The following is an 18625-nucleotide window of genomic DNA, read 5'->3' as shown; positions in this document are numbered from 1 at the left end:
GTCCTGCTCTTCTTTTTCCAGAAGCTTGAGGTTCAGCATCAGGTTGTTTAATTGGGCTTGCTCTGTTTTCCTAATATGCATATTCACTGCTATGAATTTCCCTCATAAGACTGCTTTCATTGTGTCCCATAGATTCCGGTATGTTGTATTATCATTGTCATTTAATTGAAGGAACTGTCTGATTTCTTCTTTAATTTCCTCTGTGACCTATTGGATATTCAGAAATGTGTTGTTCAATTTCCACATGTTTGTGAAATTTTTTGAGTTTCTTTTGCTATGGATCTCCAATTTCATCGCACTATGGTCTGATAATATACAGGGGATAACTTCAATTCCTTTGCACTTACTTAAACATGTTCTATGTGTGCGTATGTGGTCTATTTTTGAGAATGACTCATGTGCAGCTGAGAAGAATGTGTATTCTGATTTTGTGGGAGTGGAAGACTCTGTAAACATCTGTTAAGTTCATTTGTTCAAGAGTTCAATTGAGTTCTAGTATTTCATTACTTATTTTTTGTCTAGTTGATCTATCTATTTGTGACAGTGGGGTGTTGAGTTCCCCCACTACAATTGTGTTAGTGCATATATGACTTTTCATGTCCATTAGTATTTGTTTTATATAGTTGGGCACACCAGTGTTTGATGAATAGATATTTATGATTGTCATCTCTTCCTGTTGGATTGTTCCCTTTACAAGGATGCAGTGTCCTTCTTTGTCTCTCTTAATCAGTGTTGGTTTGAAATCTACTTGATCTGCCAAGAAGATAGCTACTCCTGCTTTTTTTCAGGTTCCTGTCACATGGATTATTGTTTTCCACCCTTTAACTTTCAGTCTATGAGTTTCCTTTTGAATGAAGTGTGTTTCTTGTATGCAGCATATTGTTGGATTTTGCTTCTTGACCCATTCTGCCAGTCTATTTCTTTTGATTGGTGAATTGAGACCATTAACATTGATGGTCATAACTGAAATATATTGACTTGTCATTGCCATGACTTTTTCTTTTTGTAGGGTTCTCCCCCTTTACATTTAATTTCTTGTCATAGCAGATGGGTTCATTTTGCTTTGCTTCCTGGTGTTGTGATCCTCAATGTCTGTTCCTAGGATATTGTGTAAAATTCTTTGGAGTGCTGGTTTGGTATTCATGAAGTTCCTAAGGTGCTCTTTGTCCTGAAAGTATCTTATTTCTCCATCAATTTTAAAAGATAGTTTTGCAGGGTACATCAATCTGGGTTGGAGGCTGTTTTCTTTTAGGGCTTGGAATATGTCACTCCAAGCTCTTCTTGCCTTGATGGTTTGTGTTGAGAAGTCTGCTGTGATTCTGATGGACTTACCTTTGTATGTGATTTGTTTCTTTTCTCTGCTTGTAGAACTTTGTTCTTCTGTTGTGTTTCTGAAATCTCAACAATTATATGCCTATGTGTAGATTTTTTTTGATCAAGGCTATTTGGAGTCCTATATGCCTCACTTACCTGTATGTCAATCTCTTTTCCCCTGCTTGGGAAGTTTTCTGCCATTATTTCTGTGAAGAGAGTTTTTATGTCATCTGCACTCTCTCCTGTTTCTTCATTGAGCTCAATCAGTCTTATGTTATTCTTCTTTGCATCATCTAGCAGCTGTTGGATTGATTTCTCATGTTCCCTTATAATTTTGAAGCAATTTTTCTTTTCCTGGTCTCTAATTGCAATCTTATCTTCTATATCTGAAATTCTGTCCTCACATTGGCTCATTCTGCTTTGTAGACTTTCAGTGGAGTTTTTCATGTCCTGGAAATCTATTTGAATGTGTTTTATGGATTCCATTTGTTTCTTATGTTGGTATTCCACCATGTTCCTGAGTTCCTCTCTAGATTTATTAATGATGTCTTGCACTAGGGGCACAATTTCTCCTGTTATCTGAGAAATTATTTCTGATTTCATTTTTTTCCAGATCCCCTTTTGTTGCCAGTTCAGTGGGTCCAGGTGTTTGAGTATCAAAGTGTTCCATCTCATTTCCCTTTGGAGTTGCTGTGGGTGATCTGGAAGTCTGGTTTTGAGACTTATTAAATGTTTTCTCATTTTGACTGGGGCAGAGGGCTGTTAGCAACTGCATGGATTACCTCCTCTGAGCTGGGTGAGGTGGGACAGGGGCCAGGAGCAGAGGTAGGGATGGTGGCCCAAAAGTCCTTTCCTGTGGGCTGGGAGCAGTGGGAGGGATGTTGGCCAGGAAGCCCCTTCCTCTTGACCAGGAGCAGTGGGATGGCAGCTCAGAAGCCCTTCCCTCTGGGCCAGGAGTGTTGGGAGGGTGGTAAGCTAGAAGCCCCTTCCTCTGGGCCAGGAGTAGCGGGACAGAAGGTGGCCCAAAAGCCCTTTCCTCTGGGCTGGGAGCAGTGGGAGGAATGGTGACTGGGAAGCCCCTTCCTCTGGACCAGGAGCAGTGGGATGGCGGCTCAGAAGTCCCTACCTCTGGGCTGGGAACTGTGGGACTCAGTACCTTGGTCTGGTGGTCTGGTGTCTTCTGGATCTTTGTAGTGTGGAACCAGGTGGCTGCCTGTCTGCAGTGGGGTGATTTGGTGTCTTCTGCATGACTGGGGACCTCGGTAGGGCATGGGCAGACCTGTCTGTCTGCAGTGGGCTGATTCAGTGTGTTCTGTGCGACTCAGAAGCTTTTTCATAAGATGAGCTCCCAGTTGTTGATTCTTTATGCTAGTTCCCATGCTCCTGAAGATTTGTTCATAAAGTTTTTTCCCATGCCAATGTCTTCAAGAGTTCTACCTGTCTTATCTTCCAGCAATTTTAGTGTTTCTGTTTTAATATTTAGATCTCTAATCCACTTTAGTTTTAGTTTAGTGCATGGTGAAAGATAGGGGTCTAGTTGTTTTTTTTTTTTTTGATAGGGGTCTAATTTTAATCTTTGGCAAGTTGAAATCCAGTTTTTCCAACACCATTTATTAAAGAGGCTATCTTTCCTCCAGTGATGATGGTTGGCTCCTTTGTCAAGTATGAGGTGGTTGAGTATTTCTGGAGTTGTTTCTGCATCTTCGAATCTATTCCACTGATCTTCGGGTCTGTTTCTTTGCCAGTACCATGCTGTTTTTATCACAGTGGCTTTGTAGTACAGTTTCAAGTTGGGAATTGTGATGCCACTTGCCATGACCCTTTTGCCTAGAATTCCTTTTGCTATTCTGTGTCTCTTCTGGTTCCAGATGAACTTTTGGGTTGTTTTCTCTAGTTCTGTGAAATATGCCATTGGGATTTCGATCAGGATTGCATTGAATCTGTATGACAATTTTGGAAGTATGGCCATTTTCACTATATTAGTTCATCCTACCCAGGAACAGGGGATGTCTCTCCATGTTCTTTTATCCTCTTTGATCTCTTTTTTCAGATTGCTGTAGTTCTCAATGTAGAGGTCTTTTGCTTCCTTCATTAGATTGATTCCTAGATATTTCATTTTTTTGGATGCAATTGTGAAAGGGATTGTTTCCCTGATTTCTCTCTCAGTGAGTCTGTTATTTGTGTATGAGAAGGCCATTGATTTTTGAGTGTTGACCTTGTATCCAGCTACTCTACTGAATCTGTCAGTTAAGTCTGGATGTCTTTTGGCAGAGTTTTTTGAGTCTTCTCTGTAAAGTGTCATATCATCAGCAAATAATGACAGTTTAACTTCTTCCTTTCCTATTTCCATTCCTTTTATTTCTTTCTCTTTTCTAATTGCTATGGCTAATGTTTCCAGAACTATATTGAACAGGAGTGGTGATAGTGGACATACTTGTCTTGTTCCCAATTTTAGCATGAAGGTTTTCAGTTTTTGACCATTTAATATGATGTTGGCTGTTGATTTATCATAGATAACCTTTAAAGTTGAGATAAAGACCATCTATTCCAATTTTCTGCAGGGTTTTTTTATGAATGAGTGTTGAATTTTGTCGTATGTTTTTTCTGCATCTATTGAGATGATCATATGGTTTTTGTCCTTGACTCTGTTAATATAGTGTATTACATTTATTGATTTACGGATGTTGAACCATCCTTACATCCCTGGGATGAATCCGACTTGGTCAGGGTGTATGATCTTCTTGATGACCCTCTGTATTTTGTTTGCCAGTATCTTATTAAGGATTTTTGCATCTATATTCATTAGGGAGATTGGCCTATAGTTCTTTTTTTGAGTTGGGTCTTTCCCTGGTTTTGGAATCAAAGTAACACTTGCTTCCAGGAAGGATTTTATAAGTATTGCTTCCCTTTCAATTTCATTGAAAAGTTTAAAGAGTAGTGGCAATAGTTCCTCTCTAAATGTCTTGTATAATTCATCAGAGAAGCCATCAGGCTCTGGGCTTTTCTTTTTGGTAAATTTTTAATTATGTTTTCAATTTCACTGATTTTAATTGTGGTGTTTAGAATTTGTATATCTTCTTTGTTCAACTTTGGTAATTAATATGTATCTAGAAATCTGTCCATTTCTTCTGTGTTTTCCGTTTTATTAGAGTACAGTTTCTTGAAGTAGGTATTGATGATCCTCTTGACTTCTGCTGGGTCTGTTGTGACTTCAACTTTTTCATTCCTAATTGCATGGATTTGAGCCTTTTATTTCCTTTTGTTGATAAGGTTGGCTAAGTGTTTACTGATTTTATTTATTCTTTCATAAAACCAACTCTTCTATTTGTTTATTTTTTTGTATCATTGTCTTAGTCTTCATTGCATTGATTTCTGCTCTGATCTTTATAATTTTCTCCCTTGTATGAGCTTTTGGTTTGTCTTGCTCTTTTTTTTCTAGGAGCTTAAGATTCAGTGTTAGGTTGTTTATTTGAGTTCATCCTGTTTTCCTAGTGTGGACATTCACTGCTATGAATTTCCCTCGTAGAATTGCTTTCATTTTGTCCCATAGATTCCTGTATGTTTTACTGGCATTATCATTTATTTGTAAAAACTGTCTAATTTCTTCTTTAATTTCCTTTGTGACCCATTGGTTGTTCAGGAGAGTGTTATTCAATTTCCATGTGTTTGTGAAGTTCTTGAGGCTTATTATGCTATTGATCTCCAGTTTAATTGCACTATGGTCTGATAATAATATACACAGGATAACTTCAGTTCCTTTGCATTTACTTAAATATGTTCTATGAGCAAGTATGTGGTCTATTTTGGAGAATGACCCATGTGCAGCCAAAAAGAATATATATTCTGATTTTGTGGGGTGGAACACTCTGTAGACATTTATTAAATCCATTTGTTCAAAAGCTTGATTCAGTTCTAGTATTTCATTGTTGATTTTTTTGTCTAGATGATCTAGATGATTTGTGATAGTGTGGTATTGAGGTCCCCCACTACAATTGTATTTGTGCTTATTTAGTTTTTCATGTCCCCTAATATTTGTTTTGTATAGTTGGGGGCATTAGTATTTGGTGCATATATATTTATGATTGTCACCTCCTCCTCTTGGATTGTTCCCTTTACAAGTATGTAGTGTCCTTTTTTTGTCTCTCTTAATTAGTTTTGGTTGGTTGAAATTTACTTTGTCTGCAAATAAGATAGCTACCCCTGTTTTTTTCCAGGTTCCTGTCACATGGTGAACTGTTTTCCATGCTTTTACTTTCAGTCTATGAGTTTCTTTTTGAACTAGATGCATTTCTTGTATCCAGCATATTGTTGGGTTTTGCTTCTTCTTTTTTTTTTTTTTTTTTGGTACCGGGGATCAAACTCGGGTCCTTGCGCTTGGGTAGCAGGCAGCGAATCCACTGAGCTAAATCCCTTGCCCATGGGTTTTGCCTCTTAATCCATTCTGTCAGTCTATTTATTTTGATTGGTGAATTGAGGCCATTAATATTGATGGTTATAACTGATATGTATTGACTTATCATTGTTATGTTATTTTCCAGTTGTTGGTTCTTTTTTATTTTTTTCCCTCTGCTTGTAATTTCTTGCCTTGCCTGTTTAATTTGCTCTGTTGGGCCTCATGGAGTTGTGACCTTCATTATCTTTTTCTAGGACATTGTTTAGAATTGTTTGGAGTGCAGGTTTTGTATTCATGAAGTTTCTCAGGGGTTCTTTGTCATGGAAGTATCTTATTTCTCCATCAATTTTGAAAGGTAGTTTTGCAAGATACATCAGTCTAGGTTGGAGGTTGTTGTCCTTTAGCACTTGAAATACCTCACTTCAGACTCTCTTTGACTTGAGGGTTTGTGTTGGAAAGTCTGCTGTGATTCTGATGGGCTTTCCTTTGCATGTGATTTGTTTCTTTTCTCTAACTGCTTGTAGTATTTTGTTCTTCTGTTGGGTTTGATTTTTTTGTCGGATCTTGATTTTTATGTGTCTAGTTGTAGATTTTTTTTGACCATGGCTAGTTGGAGTCCTATATGCCTAACTTATGTGTATGTCAAATTCTTTTGCTCTGCTTGGGAAATTTTGGGTAGTTAATTCTGTGAACAGTTTTTTATGTCATTTGTACTTTCTCCTGCTTTTTCATGGACTCCTATCAGTCTTATATTATTCTTTGCATCATCTAGGAGCTGTTGGATTGATTTCTCATGGTCCCTTACTATTTTTAAGAGATCTCTCTTTTCTTGGTCACTGATCACCATCTTGTCTCTATATCTGATATTCTGTCTGCAGATTGACTCAGTCTGCTGTGTATGCTTTCAGTAGAGTTTTTAATTTCCTGGATATCTGTTTGAATCTGTTTCATGGTTTCCATTTCTTTCCTATGCTGGGAATTCACAGTTTCCATCACTGTCCTGAACTCATCTATTTTTTTTTTATCTATTTCTGTTCTAGAGTCTCTAATCATGTCTTTCATTCTGCTCACCATTTCTGTTATTATCTGGGAAATTATTTCTGTTATGAATTTTTCTAGAGCCTCATTCATCTGATTTGTTACTTCCTGAGCTATCAGTTCAGGGTGTCCAGGTGGTTGATTACCTGACTTTCCCACCCCAATTCCCCCAGAGTTTGTCTTTGGTGGAGTGGAAGTATGGGTTTGTGTCTTGCTTAAATATCTTCTCATTTTTGTTTTTGGTACTGTCCTTGGTTTAATTCCTGGATTGATACTTCAATATTGCTTCTTATAAGTATCTTTGTTGCTTATATTTTGAACCCTTATGGAATGATTGCTTCTTTGAGGTGTCTTCCAGATACAGCTGGTCTTTGGGTTTTTAGTCTCTAATAGCTCTGAGGCTATCTCATTTTCATTATACTGGGAAGGACAATTGTTTAGATCAATTACAACACCTTAGCCTGAGTGGTACAATCAACAACACCATAGCATCATGCACAGTTTAGAAAATGACAATTTTTGGTAGTTATTAATCTATCACCTTTAACTGTGTAAATTAAATCAAAATCGAGGACCAGCCCAACATATGTTTATAGTGAATAAACTCTTCAATATAGCAACTTTACCCTTTGGGATGGGGAGTTAGAAGGAATTGGGGAGGGAGGGATAGGTAGGTAGAAGGATAGGGAAAGGTTATCAGTGAGGTCAGAGGACACAGGAAGATCATGCAAACTCTAGGAAACTGTTGAAGACAAGAGGAAAAGACAAAATGAAAGAAAAATACGGGAACAGAACAACCTAACAGAAATAGGAGGCTAGAAACTATTTAATTTCCTTTAAAACTAAGGAGAATTGAGAGAAGAGAAAAGAGAAGAAAAAGAAAGAAGAAATCCAAATTAGGGCCAGAACAGGAACAAAAAGGGAGATGAAGAACAATGTGAGACAGTGAGAGAATGAGAGAGTTAGAGAAAGAAAGGAGAAAAAGAAAAGAGAGAAAGAAAAGAGAAAAAGAAAAAGAAGAAAAAAAGAAAAAATTGAAAAGAGTAGAAAAAAATTATAAATTAAAAATAAGAGAAAAAAATAATTTTGAAAATAACAAATAACAAATAATAATGAAGGGCCTCCTTCAAGATATGTCTCTGCTGTCACAATAGGCAATGTGGGCAGCAGTGTGCAGATACAAGTCAATGAATCTCAGCAAGCCAGTAGCAGACGCATGAGATTCAGGCAGATTTCTGGCTGCAAGTCCCAATTTGAGCTCCCTGTTCTCCTGCAGGGTTGAACTCGGCAAGGTTCTGTTGCAGGTTCCAGCTGCCCTTCCCCTGAAGACAGTCCAGGTTCCGATGGGTGGTGATGATCTCTCCAATTTACCAAGCACAGTGGTCCAGTGTGCCTTTATTGCAGAGATTCTCTTCACTTTTCCAGTGGGCTTCAAATTTCATCAAGGAGCCTGAGAGAGGCCCTTTTTCTGTTGTTCACTTCTGCTCTATCTTCTGGAGCTCAGGACAATGATCTTTATGACCCCCCCATGCCTCTGTAGTGTGGAACCAGGTACTGGTGCAGCCAGGAGGCCAGAGGTGGGGAGGGCAGGGAGTTACTGGAGGCACCCACTGGCTAAGCTGGTTGCTGGGAGGTGGGGTGTGGGCAGGACAGAGCCCTGCTCCATGAGACTGAGGTCTTCACCTTCTGCTCCCCAACTCTTTTATATATAAATGTTGAATGCAATTATTTATCAAGTTTTCTCTGGGAGGAAAATATAGTTACATGGTCGAGGTTGCCTGGCAAAGGTATGACAAAGATCCTTTGCCTCCTAATAGCTGAAAATACCTAAGCAAAACACACATCTAGAGAGAAAAACAAGAAAAACATCTTCCCCATGTCTTGTTGGTTCTGTATAAGTGGAGTTATCACTGGTTATTTTAAAATAGTCATTTACTTAGAAAAGATGGATCTTGCAATTCCAGGTGCTTCCTCCTTTGGGAATTATACTCCAAGGGACCAAGCATGTTCTCCTAGGAAAGTTAACTTGGATAGCAGAAGCAAGATGGAAAGAAGGGCAATTCTGAGAAGACGACACCAACCTTATTTTATGACAACATTAAAACAAAGCAGACTCAGCACTGAGTTTGTACACAGTGGTAAGTGGTGGCATCAGCCTCCTGTACTATGTCACAGGGAATGGAGCAAAGCACATGCAGGCAATAGCCCAGATGCTGTCCTAGCTGGGGTGTGGGGAGGCAGTCACGGTGGGCTTTGCACACACCTGCTTCCACCACTTCATCACGTTTCCAGAACAAAAGCCACACAGCTCGATCTTCCTGAGCTTCTTCCACTGGCCCTGGCCATGGGGAGGGAAGCCTGGTAGGTCTCTTCTACTTGCACGAAGTTCTCGGTTGGGTCCTGTGTTTACAGGCAGGAAGGCCATGTTGCTGGGGTGATGCTGGAATGTGGCATTTCAGTTTGAGACCTGGTGTGGAAAGAGGATGGGTTTTAGAAAAGACCAAAAGCACTTTTCTTTATAAAGCAAAAATGGTTTATTTTTATACTCTTTTGCCACTCATCATTATTTATTTCCAGAATCCTTTCATCATCCCAAACAGACACTCTGTACCCATATGCAGTCATCCTCCCATGCCCTGATTCTCCTAATCCCTCACAGTTCTGCTCTCTGTCTCTGTGACTGCTATGGCTTGTGTCTAGATGTTCCCCAAAGCCTCATGCAGTCTTTTTCAGAGGTGGATGAATCTGGAATGTATGACGCTGGGATTAGGGGTGTGTGATTACTAAACCACTACACACCAGTGATTGGTTAGGCACCACCCTAATCTTGGTAGTCCGGATGGGATAAATGGGGCAGAAAGAAGCTGTTAAGGTCCCTTGTTGCTTTTTCTGTCTTCTACCATCACGAACTGTTGCCACTCTGCCACCCTGCCTTGGAGCCAGCCAATTATGGACTGAAACCTCTACAAACTCTAAGCCAAATAAACTTTTCCCCCTTTAACTTTTGAGTGTCAGGTATTTTGTCTCAGCAATGAGAGGAAAGTAACTAAGACAGCAAGACCCCAAGAAAGAAGGAAGCCTGGCTACCTTCAGCTGGAGCAGACCTTGGCATCATCAGCTGGCGCTGGTTTTAGGCTGACACCCACAGAATGGAAGAGTGGTGGGGTCAGGAAGGCTTCCGCCAAGATTTCAGAAGAAGGCCTGGGAGGCCAGGCAGTGGGCCCCTAAGAGGGCAGAGTGTGAAGCTGTGACTGTGAAGCCTAAGGTGCAGTGGAGACTCCAGAAGTTTGGAGAAGCCAGGAGTATGGATTGTCTGAGGAAAGCTGCAAGGAAGAGCAGAACCAGCCCAAAGGAGAAGCCATGGGAGCTACAGCCATCTGCAGTGCCACAGAGGTGGAGCCACTCAAGCCCCTTGGAGGTTATAACTTGCGATAGGCTGCCGGAAATGCTGGACATGGAACTGTGGGATTTAATGTTTTTCCTACTGGATTTTGGTCTTGCTTTGGTCCCATTCCTTTGTATCCCCCTATTTGTACCTTTTGGAATGGTAATGTCTATGTGTGCCAGTGAATGTTGGAGGTATTTAACCTTCTTTTCATTTGTACAGGGGTTTGCAGATAAGAGTTTGCCTTACATCTCAGAGGAGATTTTGGACCTGGACTTTTCAGCAATGCTGAAACTTTTAGGACTTTGGCAACTCTTAGAGATGGACTAAATGCTGTTTACATAAAGGGATGCACGAGTCTCTGAGGGGCCCAAAGGTAGAATGCTATGGCTTGTGTTTAGGTGTCCCCCCCTCCAAGGCTTCATGTTTTTTCAGAGGTGGCTGAATTTAGAGTGCATGATTGATTCACGGTGGGGCTAGGGCCAAGGGCACTAGGATTAAGGGCATGAGTGCTACCCCCCTAAATAGTCTGAATAAAATAAAAGGGGCAGAAAGATGCTGTTAAGGTGCCTTGTTGCTTTTGCTACCCTGGGCATGCCATGTTTTTCCTCTGTGATTCCTGTCTGCCATCCACCCTGCCTTGGAGCCAACAGTTTACCGACCGAAACCTCTACAACCTCTACAAACTGAGCTAAATAAAACTTCTCCCCTTTAATGCTGAGTGTGAGGTATTTTATCTCAGCAATGACAGAAAAGTAAATAAGACAGTGACTCTGCCTATTCCAGAGGCCTCATATGAGTGGACCCATATAATATTTATTCTTTTATATCTGGCTTCTTTCACTTAGCATTTTAGTATTTTCCATGTTTACCCATGTTGTAGCATGTAGCAGAGCTTTATTAATTTTTATGACTGAATACTACTTCATTCTATGGATATATTACATTTTACTCATCACCTAGATGTGGCTATTGCTAACAGTGTTACAATGAACGAGGGCATAAGAATTGAATCCATGTTATCTGTTTGAGTCCCTGTTTTAAAAATTTGGGGTGACATATTCCTGGACATGAAACCTCTGGGTCACATGGGGATTACATTAAATATCTTGGAGAAGCACTTGTAAGACTGAAGTTTAACTTATTGGACACCAACAAGATCAGATATTTAAACTTTTTTGACAGGCATTCCTCAGCCTTCAAGGGTTTTCTTTTTGTAGTACTGGAAATTGAAGCCAGGGGCACTTTACCACTGAGCTACATCCCAGACCTTGTTATTACTGTTTCTCCAAAGATAAGACTTAACTGGAAAACAATTAACTTTGAAAACTAGAGATCAAAACTGCCAGCCCCTGTCAACCTATTGTTCCTTGCCTTACCTGCTGTACAGAGTAGCCACGGAGCAAGAGAGGAGCAATGGAAGTAAGATAAGGATGGGTTGACTGGGGCTGGCAGTTTTGATCTCTAATTTTCAAGGCTGATTATTCACTTGTTAGGTCTTACTTTTGGAGAAACACATCTTCTATTTTGAGACAGGATGTCACTTATGCTCAGGGTGAACTTGAACTTGTGACTTTCCTTTTTGGATACATGGCTCCTCCTGGGATTTGGTGAGGTGGCATATTTACACATAGTAGGAATCATCCCCTTCTCTCGGGGTCCAAAAGAAGGTCCCCAGCCTGAGTCTATCATAGTGACCTTCACCAGAGATGAAGAGGAAGGATGCCAGGAGCGCACGGGAGAGTGGCTGCCTGCTGCTGTACTTCCAGAGCCACCCCACCTTTGCCTCTTGTACCTGCTTATTCACTTCCACATTGTTCAAGGACGGGAGCCATGTGGGGAGTCTCCTGGTATAAATAGCTCTTCTCTTTTCCCATGGACTCTTTCAGCATTACCTTAATTTCCTGACTGAGTCTCCCCATGCTATTGCTGAGGCATGATCTGGTTGACTTGGTGGAGAAAATGATTAGAATTATGTCCCCATTGGAGCCGAAGCCAGATGCTAGGGTGAAAGCTCCCTGGTGGCTGTGGCATGAAGTGTCTTTAACTGAGATGCTGCCAACTGTTGCTGCCACAATTTATTTTTTGTAATTGCCTTATATGAATGGTTATTGCCTCAAATCTAGACTTGCGCAGCTAGACAAGTGTCCAGCTAAATTTAGATTTAGTTAAATAATTGATACTGTTTTTTAAAACTTATTTTTGTTTAGTAAAAGCATATTTTATTGCATGGGACACACACTAAAAATTATTTGCTGTTTATCTGAAATTTAAATTTACCCAGATGCTCAGTATTTTAATTTGCCAAGTCTGTCAACCAAACGTGCATGGCACTCTTGCTTTTCTTCAGCATGCTCCTCAGGTCATGAACTCCCTGTCTGCAGCTCCCTCTGTCCATGGGCCAAGTCTCTCACGAGGTCCTGCCTGCTGTGTACAGGCAGCAATGGCTCCAGTGAACCCAGAGGGAGCACACCAGAAGGGATTGTGGGAAATGGTCACATTTAGTGGCCCCTATGCACAGAGGCCTTCTTTACCAGTGCCATCTGAACATGCAGAGGACAGGGTCCCCAGGATCCCCCTGGAGCTGCTGCCAGTGGTGTCAACCTCCTGAGGATGCCGTCACTTATCTGCTACCCATGAGTCTGGGGGCACACAGACAGGGAGGTGACCTTCAAGTCTGGTGGAGCCAGGTCTGGGTGAAATATCTTAGCTGGAGGCCTGGGTGGGTGGAGAATTAGGAGGAAGCAGGGAGCCCTGGGAAAAGCAACACAGAAATCTGACCATCTTTTTCACAGCTGTATCTAGAATGACTTTAATCACAGGCATTAGCTGCTGATCAGTATTTGCCTTCAGCTCTACAATTCAGCTGTGAGGTCAGAATGGACTTCTACCCTTCAACCAGTCTTTCCACTTACAACGTCTGCCCCCTAGTGAATCTTTCTACTGCTGAAATCTCCAGCTCCAAGCTGTTGCATACCTGAGACATGCCCTGTTTTTATATTTTAGTGTTTTAAAATCAATAATTACAGCCACGGCAGCTGCTAGGTGAAATTGGGCAAGTTTCATTGTGTCCAGATTGGCTTTCAAATGAGAGTTGATAAATTAAATTATGGTCACCTTTAGAGGAGTGGATGAGAAATCATGATTTAGATGCATGTCATAATGTCACAGAAGCACAGCACTCTCTGGCTTCTTTTTCCATTTCTCACTTTCTATTTTTTTTTCACAGAAGAAAGAATTCTTTATCTGTGCTTCCAGCCCAGCCACCACAAGCCAGTGTCCGGCAAATTATGGGAAAGGGTTACTTTTATAAGCCAGGTGCATGCTGAAAAAGGCATCTGAGGGGCCCATCTAGATTGTTTTCCAGTTTATTTTCTTTTTTGACAGCTTTAACGCATCTTTTAAAATTGCCAGGAGAGTAGATTCATATTTTTATCATTCCACCTGCATAGCATTTTAGACACATTTATATTCCTGAAAGCATAATAATACATAGCATTTAGCATTTAATTTATGACTCCTGCCACATCTGGTATAAAACTCCTTCTGAAGCAATAAATCAACCTCTTCATGTCAAATTGCCATTCATTCTTTGACCTCCTCCATAATTTATGGTTTGTGAGTGCAAATTGGGAGAAGCAGCTTAAATCAAGTGGATTTTAATTAACAATCTTAGAAAATTCAGAAGAATATTTACAAATTATTCATGAGAGGAAAGGACTTTCTTGCTAGAAAGAAAAAATTTTAAAAAGCTGCTCATTTCCATGGCTGTACAGTGAAGAAGTCTATTCTGGGTGCTTCAAAACCACAACATAAAGATTTTTCTCTCCTTTGAGTTAAAGAGACAAAGTGATTCTGATAGGCAAAGCTGTCCGAGCTCCTAGGACAGAATCCATTTACTAGAAGAGATTTGGAGGGAAAGGTATGGGAGGAGGGCACATGAAACTATCTTCTGCTCAGCGCAGCCTTTAACAGAGTTGCCTGGCTGCTGACACAGAGCCTTTCATGTCAAACAATTTTATTTCTAAGCTTTTCACAGTGTGTCCTAAGTAGGTTCTATTAGCATTGTCCTGTCCGTTTCCTTGGCAACGGCGCTGGTCAATTTAGACACCATTTAAGAGCTGTGGAAAAAGCAACAGCCAGCAGCATGATGGGCAAAATTACAGAGAACAAGCTGAATACAATCCTCGCTGGAGGAGATGCAGTTTCTTCCAGGGCCCATTTTACTTTAATTAAAATTGAAAAGCTCTTTTAAACAAGGCCCTAGATTAAGCACAGGCCAGAGTTATCTGCTGTACAAGCATTGTAGCTGCATTCCTTAATGTTATCTCTTTAACCTGAATGGATTGCTTGCACTTTTCAAATAAACAAGGAGGAGAGACCTACAGGCAATGTGGTAGCTTCTTGTTATCCATCTGTAGAGTAAACATGGGGTATAGAGACACAACTCTTTTCATGTCTAGAGTAGTGTTTAAATGGAGCATAAAAGAACCTCTAGCTGCTCATATGCAATGATTACAGTTTATCTTGCATGTAAAAATAAATGTTCATTTCAAAAATCATAGGTGGTCTCATTTGCCATGTACCTCGTAGACTACTACGTAGTCTTTTATTTTCAGTAACTTAATGTGGATCATTCTGAATATGGAACCAACTAGAAGTTTGGAATTTTTAGGACTGAGTATTATGATACAAGTCAGCTTTGCATTTGTGATTGCATGCACGGCTCCCTTGTTAATAGGAAGGGACTAAGTCTAACTTGGGAGTAAGATCCTTCTTTTCTACTAGTGCAGATTATGTTAAAAGTGTCTCATCTTCCATGATGAAAATAATTTATATACTGTGTACATTTGCAAATAAGACAGGAAGATGGATCACTTCTCTAGGGATGTGAGGGCAGCTTTGATATCATTTTCATTTTGAGAATTTTGGACAAGGGAGTTTGTATTTATGAACAGGAGATTCTTGATACTGCTGTCTATACCATGGTAACTGCACAGGGCATGTCAAGATTTGTATCTTTTATACCTTTAATGACTCCCACCTAAATGGAAAGCTGCAGGGCAGTAAATGCCTCTTCACTGAAAAATACTAAAACAGAAACATCAATTTTGTTACTGGAGATGTCTTTGGGAGGAATCTTGCCAAGTATGTTGCCAAGTTTGATGGTAAGGTCTGTTCTTGCGTTGACCTTATTCTTACACATGGTCCTTTCCCTGAAGATGGTAAAATTCATGTTGCCCCCAAATATCCCAGGAATTAGTGTGAGTGAGTGTTCCCTTCACTGCATTTGACATAGCTAACTGGGACCATGGCCCACCTCTTTTGCAGAGCTTCTCTTTTCCTGGGGGAGAACAGAAATGTTCATCTCCACACTGTTTGGATCTTTTAGCTAATGAACAGATATAATAAGTGATCCAACATTCCCGAAAATTCTTAAAGAAACAGTGGCACCATAGCGTTTCTCAGTCATCTCTGTCCTGTTTTGTTCACTAAGAACCAGGCCGAATCACATTTCCCTGAGAGAGTGTTACTAGAGCTTTAAGGCTGTTCCAATTGGGATCTCCATAGCTAGATAACAGAGATCCCCATTAGTGCTGGTTGCAAAGGGGAGCAGCAGGAGCCACCAGTTGTTTCCCCATAAAGCACAGGAGAATGATGAGATGCACAGGCTGACATTTCATCTCTGGGATTTACATAACGCATACCATGGTGATTGATCGGAGGGCGCTCCAAATGTGTAACATACTGACAGAAGATAAGGGCAGATGTTGTCCATCTTTTTCATTATGGTGATGTTTTAATGAACAGACCAACTTATTTCTGCTGACCAAGAAATCCTTTGACAGTGTAAACATCTGGACAATAGTCTGGGGAATTGGGTTTGTCAGGCGAGGGCTCTATGGCAAGTAGCAGGGAGGTGTGGCTCCCCTCGAGGGCGCTTCTATTCCGGGAATACACAAAATATCCCCAAACAACCTGCTTTTCTTGACACAAGAAGCCCCAAGTATGGAAAAAGCCTGTGCTACTGCAGGGTCCACAGCGGAGCGCACTTCCTGTTTTTTGCATTCTTCCAGAATTCTCTCCAATGTCTTTCCTCTCAGTTTCCTGAGCTCCGAATTTGATTCTTTGAATAACTTTGAGCAAATGATCACCCCTCTTGGCCTCTTGAGTTCTCATCTATGAAATGTGCATCTCTCCAAGTCTCAGTTCCTTCTTCCAGTGGAAGGACTCTTCCGAAAAGCATTTTTGTCTCCATAGAGAAAGGTGCTATATAGCAAACACAAATATAGCAATTTGTGTGGTCGTTGCCAGACTCCATAAAGAGTCCAAGTGTTTCTTGAGTGTGTAGCCCATTGGAGAGGGGCAATCGTTTACATTTCCACATTAGCAGTGTTCAATATTGTTTTTATCATACCTTTATTTTCTAAAACGGGGCATCTCAACTTGGCACTTAGGCCCTTGGAGGTGAACAATCCTTGGCAGCAAGGGGCTGTCCTGTGGACTCTGGGCAGCTACCAGTGTCACTCTCTCTGCCTGTCTCGAGTTGTGGCAAGCAATGATGTCTATAGACATTAGCATCTGCTTTCTGGGGACACAAGATTGCTCCCAGTTGAGAGCCCTGTTCTAAAACATGCTACAACTGTCTTCGCAGTAACTCAGATAGGGATTGTGGTTGAGTATGGGTCTAGGCTGGGGTTACCTGAATTAACCAGTAACCTCCAAGCTTTGAAGAATATTCAAGTAAGCAAAGTTCCCATTTTCATATGTGAGTACAGCTAATTACATGATGGTCTTTGGTTTTTTTTTTTTTTCTTACTGGACTGCCATTGCCTTTCATAGAGAGCAAACAAGGAACTCTGGCTCTGGATCCTGAGCTTTTAAATGGAGAGTAAGGGAGCCAGTAGGTCCATGTGAAGACACTGCATTGACAGGCAGACATGGTTTTGCTGTAGGAGACATTACCTCCTGTACTAATGATGCTGTATGTTTGCCTGGAAAAGCTTCAGGCTCACAGTTGCAGCCCATTACCTGGCATGGTGTCCAACAAGCAAACTCATTGATTCTTCTCATGTTCAGGGAGTGACAGAGAAGCTTACACTGTGCTGGGCAGGCCTAGTCTGTAAACATGATGTAATCATTGTAATTAAGTTATAAAGCAATCAGGAAGGACACTGTCTGAAGTAACTGTGAGATGAAATATCACATCTGCCACAGGAGGCCAAAGTGCAGACTGATGTTTAAGGATTTGGTTAATTATTGTTTGCTACCTAAAAATATTAGAAATATTTTTGAAAAACATAATTCAGTATTACTGGAAGAAGTTCCCTTATCTAAAAGCAGTCTAGTATTTAAGATTTAAAATAAAATATTTAAGGATAAATTTTTTAAAGAATTAAAAATCTTCAAACAGCACTTCACTATCACAAACCTGTGTCCATTGGATATGATATTTTGAAGTGTAATTTATAGGACATTATAATAGCTGGAATTTAACTGAGAGTTTCACCCTTCAAGAAAGTTGATGTGAGATCAGGAGGGGAAAAAAAATCTCTTGGAAACCGGACAAAATTTCCAAAACTCATGTGCTAAGGTTTTATGCTAACCAATCAATTAAATAATTAATTTCTTCACATGCATTTCAACATGCCCATTTGATGACTATAGGCTTCCAGGGCAGATACTTGCTTACGTCTGGGAAGCAGGCTGCATGGTATGTGGGCATCTTCAGGGTCTCAGGTACCAGGAGGGTGTCTGGAAGAAGGAATGTGGCCCACATGGGTCTCCAAGCCCTCTGGCTATGGTGGAGTTGAGGGAAATCAGAAGGGGGGCAGACTAAGGCACTTTGCAGGACAAAGCTGAGAGTAGAAACCCTCGTTCCAGCATCCAAAGAAAGGATGACAACCTGTACCAGATTCTGCTTGAAATAAGTCAAATAGAGTTGATTTGAGATAAATGAGTTAGTATATGTATGTACATCACTAAGAACAGTTCCTTATCCTTGTTGTGTCTATGTCAGTGTTACTTATACTGTTATTAGTGCTGAGAAGATCAATCCAGTTTGGGCTCCTTATATATTGTGAGTACAATTCACTAAAACAGACATTACTTCACAAACAAACAAAAAATTGTTTTATAAATTTTCAGCACTATTATTTTCAGGGTTTTTGTGTTTTTTGTTTTTTTTCTAGCAGGGATTGAACTCAGGACCTTGTGCTTGCGAGGCAGGCATTGGCACCACTGAGCTAAATCCCCAGCCCCTATTTTCAGTTTTCACCATAGAAAATCATTTCAATTGGGTTGTGAAATTTAAGCAGTGGGCTATAGGTTTGGCGGCTTAGGATCACATTGGTGATCCTGGACTATGTGTGTTCAATGGGCTGGGGGCAGAGCTTCTGGGTCAGTGCCTTCATGAGTTGGTTCTCCATAGCCAACATCTTCTCAGTCTTCTTGTACTATCTCACAAATATTTAGCATTGGTCAGGTGTAAATGC

The 18625-nt window shown here is 40.6% G+C and overlaps 1 long non-coding RNA gene across 9 annotated transcripts in view; it reads left to right on the top strand.

The window, feature by feature from the left end:
- LOC147826231 (uncharacterized) overlaps nucleotides 1–16966 on the top strand; it is a 113847-nt gene extending 96881 nt beyond the window's left edge. For all 9 annotated transcript variants that reach the window (XR_015439348.1, XR_015439352.1, XR_015439349.1 and 6 more), the window contains 2 exons: nucleotides 8710–8883; nucleotides 9323–16966. This is a non-coding gene — a long non-coding RNA (uncharacterized LOC147826231). The remainder of the gene's footprint in view (nucleotides 1–8709; nucleotides 8884–9322) is intronic.
- The last annotated feature ends 1659 nt before the right edge of the window (nucleotides 16967–18625 follow it).

Source organism: Heterocephalus glaber, unplaced genomic scaffold (genome assembly GCF_053883595.1).
Source record: "Heterocephalus glaber isolate CG9 unplaced genomic scaffold, H.glaber_assembly_v1.0 deba00001472, whole genome shotgun sequence".
Lineage (NCBI taxonomy): Eukaryota > Metazoa > Chordata > Mammalia > Rodentia > Bathyergidae > Heterocephalus > Heterocephalus glaber.
The sequence above is the reverse complement of the archived record's forward strand: the minus strand, read 5'-3'. Positions and strand labels throughout refer to the sequence as shown.